This window comes from Phodopus roborovskii, unplaced genomic scaffold (genome assembly GCF_943737965.1).
Source record: "Phodopus roborovskii unplaced genomic scaffold, PHOROB, whole genome shotgun sequence".
Classification (NCBI taxonomy): Eukaryota; Metazoa; Chordata; class Mammalia; order Rodentia; family Cricetidae; genus Phodopus; species Phodopus roborovskii.
Window position 1 is genome coordinate 8,851 of NW_026126577.1, and position 7,100 is coordinate 15,950.

Sequence of the window (7,100 nt, forward strand, 5' to 3'; positions counted from 1 at the left end):
TCTACCCTTCCTCCTCTGATGAGAAATACAGATTTAGAGCATCAGTACATGTCCCAAAGCATCCAAGGCTGAGGACTACATCCAGCTCCATTTTTTTTTTCTCTGTGGGAAGTTGGAGACGGTAGGACGTTTTGATTTATGGCTTAGGAATCAGCTTCCTGACACTTCTCCATGGTGTGAGGACCCTGGGCCACAGTGTTCTTATCTATGAAAGGGCATAAAAATACCTGCATTGTGGGATTGTGGTGACAGGGACATTACCTACAAGAGTCCAGAACCTACAAGATAGTTTTTCTCATAGTTGTCACAGGACACACAATGGCAGGGGCATGTTTTTATTCATTTATATTTTATTCCCTACTAGGTTGAGGTCCATCAGAGACCCAGGCGAGTGTGTTTTCAGTAAAACTAGCCAGCCACTTCAATAGATAAATTACAGTCCAAACTCAGCATCTAAGAGGCCCAGGAAGGAAAACAAAGGTGCATGAGTGGGATTGTTCAGAACCACCACACTTCCAGATTGTCACTGATTGCCTCTTCTATGAGACCTTTAAAAGGGGTCCCAGTGGGAGGGAAAGTGGAGAGCTCACTGCTCTTGCCATTCAGAAGCCATCTAGTGTTTAGAAATGTCCTCTTTCAAGAAGATTCTTGATAATAACAACCTTCTGGGTGTCTCTTGTGCTTGGAACTGCTATGTGTGCTCATCTTGTTGCACTTAAGCCTGCATAGATATACTTTATTCTTTCCAAAATAATATTTTTTATTGATTATTTGGAAATTTCCTGCCATGCATTCCAATAACACTCACCTCCCAGGTCTTCCCTCCCTCCCTCCTTCCTTCCCTTCCTCCCCAACCTCCCTCCCTTACCAGAAAAGAAGAAAATAAAAGCAAGTCCAATTTGTGTTGCCTATATACTAACTGAAACATGTTTAATGCATCCATTGAACCCAGTTCTTATTGCATTCAATCTTTATAAAATCTTGGAAAGTGGCTGTTACTGCCCCCCATTTTACAGTGGAGGGAAATGAAGTTCTGTGAGGTGAGATAAATGACTCAGGGTCACACAGAACTAGATCTATTCTGATGCCAAGACTCCTAGTGTATCACCGACTCTGCATCCTTATTCAGACTTCTGTATTTCAATGTCTGTTAGTTTACCCTCCCGAAAGAGTAGCCACATATGCTGCTCTCTTTCCCACTTGAAGTAGCATTTGAACTCTTCCCTCCATTACATGGCAGCAGCAGACATGACCCTCATCATAAAATAACCTTCTCTGCGTGAGCAGGCTGTCAGAGCATTTCTATCACCTTACATTTAGCTCGTACCTAGATAGAAAGGAATAAAACCATATCTTTGGGCATTTGGACAGCAAATGATACCTGCTCTTTCCACATGGGCAGGTCTTGTACAGATGGAACAGGCAAAGCAGCACATCCGTCATTGAAACAAATAAAACATCAGTGGAGCTTTCTTTACCCTTCGATGAAGATTACATCATAGAGATCAAGCCATTCAGTGATGGAGGAGATGGCAGCAGCAGCGAGCAAATCCGAATCCCAAAGATATCAAGTAAGAATCCTTTTCTTGCCCTTTCCCCCTTCCTACTGTGTCACTGTCTTAGATGACCCAAGGCTTCAAAGAAATTGAGCTTGAAAAGAAAAAGTTGTAATTAAGACAAATGACAGGAGCCCCTTCCTCTCATCACTGATGTTTCCTGAGTGCAAGAAACTTCATGCAAAACAAAACAAAACAGAAACCTTTGCCTAGTTTTCATGGATTTAGTCAGTAACCAATCAAGAAAGTATGTGAAGGCTGTCCCACATAAGTCATTTAGTTCACAAATACATAGTCCCCAAATTATGGCTTCCAAAGATAATGAACAACACATTTATGAAGAATAGACAAGAATGTTTGATTGTTTTCTTGTTCTTTTAGACAGGGTCTCACTATGTAGCATGACTGATCTGTAATTTTTCTATGAAAACCAGGCTAGCCTTGAACTCACTGGGATCTACCTTCCTCTGCCTCCTCAGTGCTGATATGAAAGGGATTAAAGATGTACAACACCATCTCCTGCCAAGAATTTCTTAATAAGGCTGTAGTATTTTATTCCCAGAGAACTAGTATAATTCAGTTTTGAGTTGGCAACATTTAGAAATTAACATGATACATTTTGATTGAGTATATGTAATCTACATGCAAAACACATATGGCTATATATAGTTAATTGTCTCCATTTAAAAGGTTGTTAAATAGTATGTGAAAGTAACCTTTTTGAGAAAATGCATTCTATCTTGTTTTTAAGTATCATGTTTATGAATATATCAACAGCATACTACTTTTGTTGTAAGGTTTCTTTTATTTTAATAAGAGGAAAATTCATGAGTAAAAAATCAGAATGATTGGCAGCAGCTGGTGACTGGAGGATGGCTGCTTAATGAATATTTGTGTATTTTTTAGCATGATTTTAAAAGCATCTAGAAAGAGTAGTGCTGATTACACAGCATCTGAAAATACTGCCAATGGATTGTACTTTTTTGTCTTTGTTTTGTCAGGCAGGTCTTACAAAGTAGCTCTGGTTGGCCTGGGACTGGGTATGTAGAGGAAGCCATCTTCCAACTTGTAGGAATCCTTTGCCTCTGCTTCCTAAGTGCCAGGATTATATTAACCAAAACTATCTGAGGTTTGTTCTTTAGCTTACATGGTCCTTTTGTTTGTGGAGTATTTTATAATGGTAACGAAAAGATTATAGACATCCAGGTTGCTATTAGATATAAAGGCACATAATTTTTGAGCTTTTGGATTTGAGGTCTGGATGTTAGAGGATCAATTCAGGCTCTAATTAAACTTTCAAACTATCACTGGAAAGATGATATTTTAAACCAAGGGTGACATCCATAACATTGAGACCCTAATTTTAGTGCTAGACTAAGTCTCTGTTAGATGTTCATCATTTTATTTTTTTAGAGGAAGAAAAGGCTAGTTTGTGTTACAGTAGGAAATGATAGCAACGCAGTCATGAAGCAATTTTGATGGCTTCTGCCAAATTTATTAATTCAGAAGAGTAAAGAGCTCCCAGGTCATTTTACCCACTCTCTAATTTGCCTTTCATTTAATAAGGATTCAATAGGTACTTGTCTTTTCAAGAACAGTATGGGGTGCAGTGGGAAACATACTTACACAAGTGTGTGTGTGTGTGTGTATGTGTGTGTGTGTGTGTGTGAGTGATATATATATAGCTAATATATATTGTATGGTTAATATTATATATATATATATATATATATATATATATATATGATTAGTGGACTTCAATGGCACTGAACTGTATTTTTTGTTTGTTTTGTAGGTTTTTTGTTTTTGTTTCTTTGCTGGGGGTGGGGGGGTCCTCACTAAGTAGTTGCCTTGGCTGGCCTGGAACTAGCTATATAGACGAACTAGCTATCACCAAACAAGGGCTCTGACTTCCCCAAAAGGAAGCCAGCTATGGAAGTAATCTCCAGAGCACAACAACACACGGTTGGGATTTATTTATCTCACTCTGCTTAAATCTTCCTAAAAACTTCTTACTGTTGCAAAGATCTTCCTTTTCCTCACTGATACTTCTTGGTCTTACTCATTACAGGAATATAAATAGTGCCTGGATAGTGATGGCCTGGGTTCTAGCAAGCAGAGAATATCTTCCCTTAAAGGGAGTTCCATCCTGTCAGTTGGAGAGATCAGACTGCCTTAGAAGAACCCAGACTGGCCATGGGAAAGCTTTTACTATGAAAAATGTGCAACCCATATGAAAAAGTTTGTCTACAATGTGATTTTTTGTCTGAGCAAAAGAAATATATTTAGACAAACATGGTTTTGATTCCCAATCCAGCCATTCACTTAGCTAGCAATCTTAGACAAGTTAGTTACCTCATCTCTTGGGAGCCCAGTCTCCTCATCTGATGAATTAAACACTGACAATATCTGGTCCAGAGAGGGGAATGTAATAGTTGAGTGTCACAGTGTCTACATGACACAGAGGTCGAATTTCAAAGGGAGTATCAGTCACATCATGGACATACTGACCTGTATCAGACATGTTGCTAGTAATATTGAAATATTGACCACACTGAATATGGACACCATCAATTTATAAAAAGAAAAAAATCTAATGAGAATCTGTAGGCTATTCCCTAACATGTACCAACCCCACAGATAGGTCATCATGGAACTGGTGTTAATGAGTCATTGACAGGGAATCATGTAGTCAGAGCCAGCAGGAAAGCTCTGTCAGAAAAAAAAAAAAAAAAAAAAAAAAAAACTTACGTTGCAAACTGGAAGACTTAAATATGAACCCTAGTCCATGTTTAAAAAGCACACACACCCTTGTAATCCTAGCACTAGGGAGGTAGAAGCAGGAAGATCCCTTGATGAGTTCCATATCAGTTAGAAACCTGGCCTCGAAAGCAAGTTGGATGTCATCCTTCTAAGGAGGTGACAGTGTCCCTCCATATGCATGCACACATGTATGCACACATACCTGTGCAAACAAGTGTTTCTACACATACATACACACACAATAAAAATAAAAGAAATAGCTAGATGATGGACAGTGTGATTCTTGTAGAACCCAGCCAGACATACTGTTTTGGTAAAGGCCTGGAGCATCTCTTTTCTTTGTGTACAGGATGAGACTCTTTTAAATGAATTTGTTCTTTCTTTTTGCAGATTCCTATGCAAGAGGATCTGGGGCTTCTACCTCCAATGCGTGTACATTGTCAGCTATCAGCACAATAATGATCTCCCTCACAGCCAGGTCTAGTTTATGACAAAAGTTATTTAAAGGACTTGCTATTTATAATATAAGCAACATTTAGCTAGTTGTTTTGAAGACACCCAGTACTAAGTAATATTGTTGTTCAAGTACATCTTATTACTGGAAAAAAAATGTTTTTTGCTTCGTTAGGAATGGCATTATACAATACTTCCTCAAAGCAAATCTAGCTTTGTCTGAAGTTTCTTGGGAAACTCTGCAATGCACTGAAAACATCTGTAATATGATGTTACCAAAGCAGTTTACATATGTCCTTATATGCATATTTTTTATTATATATTTAGTGTTTTATAGAATTTTTTAAAGTTAACATATAATGTAGATATTGGGTTTTTTTTTTCCTCTGCTGTAAAATGTTCTGGGCAACACAACCACACAATTATGATTTGAGACGATTTCCTTTATGGACAGAGTTTGAAACTCATCTCAGTAAATGAATCACAAATGACTTGTACAGTTTTACAAGGATCTAGGGACAGAACAGCTGGAGCCTGGGTTTGTAAGGAAAGGCTGCTGTACATAACTTACTCCTTGACTGGTTAATGCATTGAATTGAGTCCCTTTGACATATGTGATATGTTTTCCCACCCTGTTGTGAATTTTGTTGTTCAACACAACTTGAGATGGTTTCAGGAACTACAAATCTCTAAAACCAATCTTCCCAGATCAAGAGGCACCTTGTGCAATCCTCCCATCCCTGAACTTAGCATCGTGTGGTAAGACTTTATTTGAGCATCATCTTTGTAGTAGCATTATCTTAGGCACTGAATTTGAAGTTACATACCCTGTAGTAACAGAGACAAAACGTTACTATAGTCAAACAAGTCTTTCATGGCATAAAAGGTAATTTTACTCTTTAGACATATCTGTTTTGAATGTAAATTTTTTAATGAATAATTCTGTCAATGAGTTTATAATTTCAAATCTTCTTATAGATAACATGAGTAACTGTAATGATAGAGTCCTTCTTTTGAATGACAATAACATATGTAATTTGAAAAAATTTCCTATTTCAGCAAGTAGCTGCTGCAAAGAATTTTACATATGACTCTATAAACTTTCAATAGTACAAATGAATTGTATCTTGATGTCTCCCCTGTTTTGCAGTAGCTAGTCTGGTTGCTTCTAAGCTTTACATAAATCTTAAAATCATACAGTGAAAGATGGCAATATTGATAAAACCTCATTCTTATGAACAGAACTCTTTGTTATGATGGGGGATGTTTTGTAAGCTGACAAGAGTGGAACAGAGAAGGCAATGAGATTTTCTATAACACTTCTGACATTCAAACACAGAGTCACCTTTTTCTTCTTTCTTGGAGAGCTCATGATTGCCTGTAACTTGTCATTTTTGCTTACACATAACATAGCTTTTCAACCTTCTAATTATATTCATTCAATAATGTTATAATCAGGATTACATTTGTGTGAAAATTAGGATGGTAACAGGGAAAATATTGTCAGTATTTCAGCTGCGTTCCTTTCTTAGTTTGATATGCTTTACTTCTATGTTAAAATATGATTTAAAAATCATATGCAAAAAATCAACATAATAATAAAATGAATGAAAAAAACCTGATACCCCAGGTAGTTTCCAACCCCAGTGTAAATGATATCTACCAGTGATCTAGCATATGTAATCTTTTTTAAAAATATTGTTAATAAATATTCTGTCATTTGTAAAGATATCTGCCTTCTGGGAGCATTATTCCTGCCTGCCTGTCAGGGAATTTGTTAGCTTACCCTTGTGCTAGTTACAACTGGGACCATAGGGAAACTCAAAAGTCTCTAGCACTGACCCAAAGCTACGTGACCCAATTCCAATGATGACTTTGGAATCGACAACCCTTAAGACAGCATTTCAAATCTCCCTTGGAAGCAAAGAGAATCAAAATCAAGTAACCAATGTCTTGAAATAGACTAAAATATTTTTTCTTGGCTAGCCAAGATTTTTAAAATTTGATCTGTTATCTGTTGTTTCCCTACCCCAATCTTAAAATCTCTATATAAAACTAAGCATGTAAGGCCCTTCTTAGTTTAAGTCCCTTACCCCTATATCAAGCCACACTGAGCCCTGCTTGCTTTTGGTCTCACCTCTGTGCCTTTTGGTCTCATGGCTGTTCCTCCTTGAAATGTTCTCCTCTCTCCCACCCAAATATCTACTGTCCTGGGGCACCTCCTACACTCCAGCTCATCTGTGAGATCTTTCCACATGCCTGTCCTTGTGATATCCTTCCTCTGAATTTGCTGCAACCCTTCTCTTCATTTGGTATTTCACGAGGTAC

The 7,100-nt window shown here is 37.6% G+C and overlaps 1 long non-coding RNA gene across 1 annotated transcript; it reads left to right on the plus strand.

Moving 5' to 3' along the window:
- The first annotated feature begins 1,379 nt into the window (after positions 1 to 1,379).
- LOC127236087 (uncharacterized) lies at positions 1,380 to 6,501 on the plus strand. The gene is made up of 2 exons (XR_007835757.1): positions 1,380 to 1,571; positions 4,710 to 6,501. It is a non-coding gene; the product is annotated as an uncharacterized LOC127236087 (long non-coding RNA).
- Positions 6,502 to 7,100: the final 599 nt, after the last annotated feature.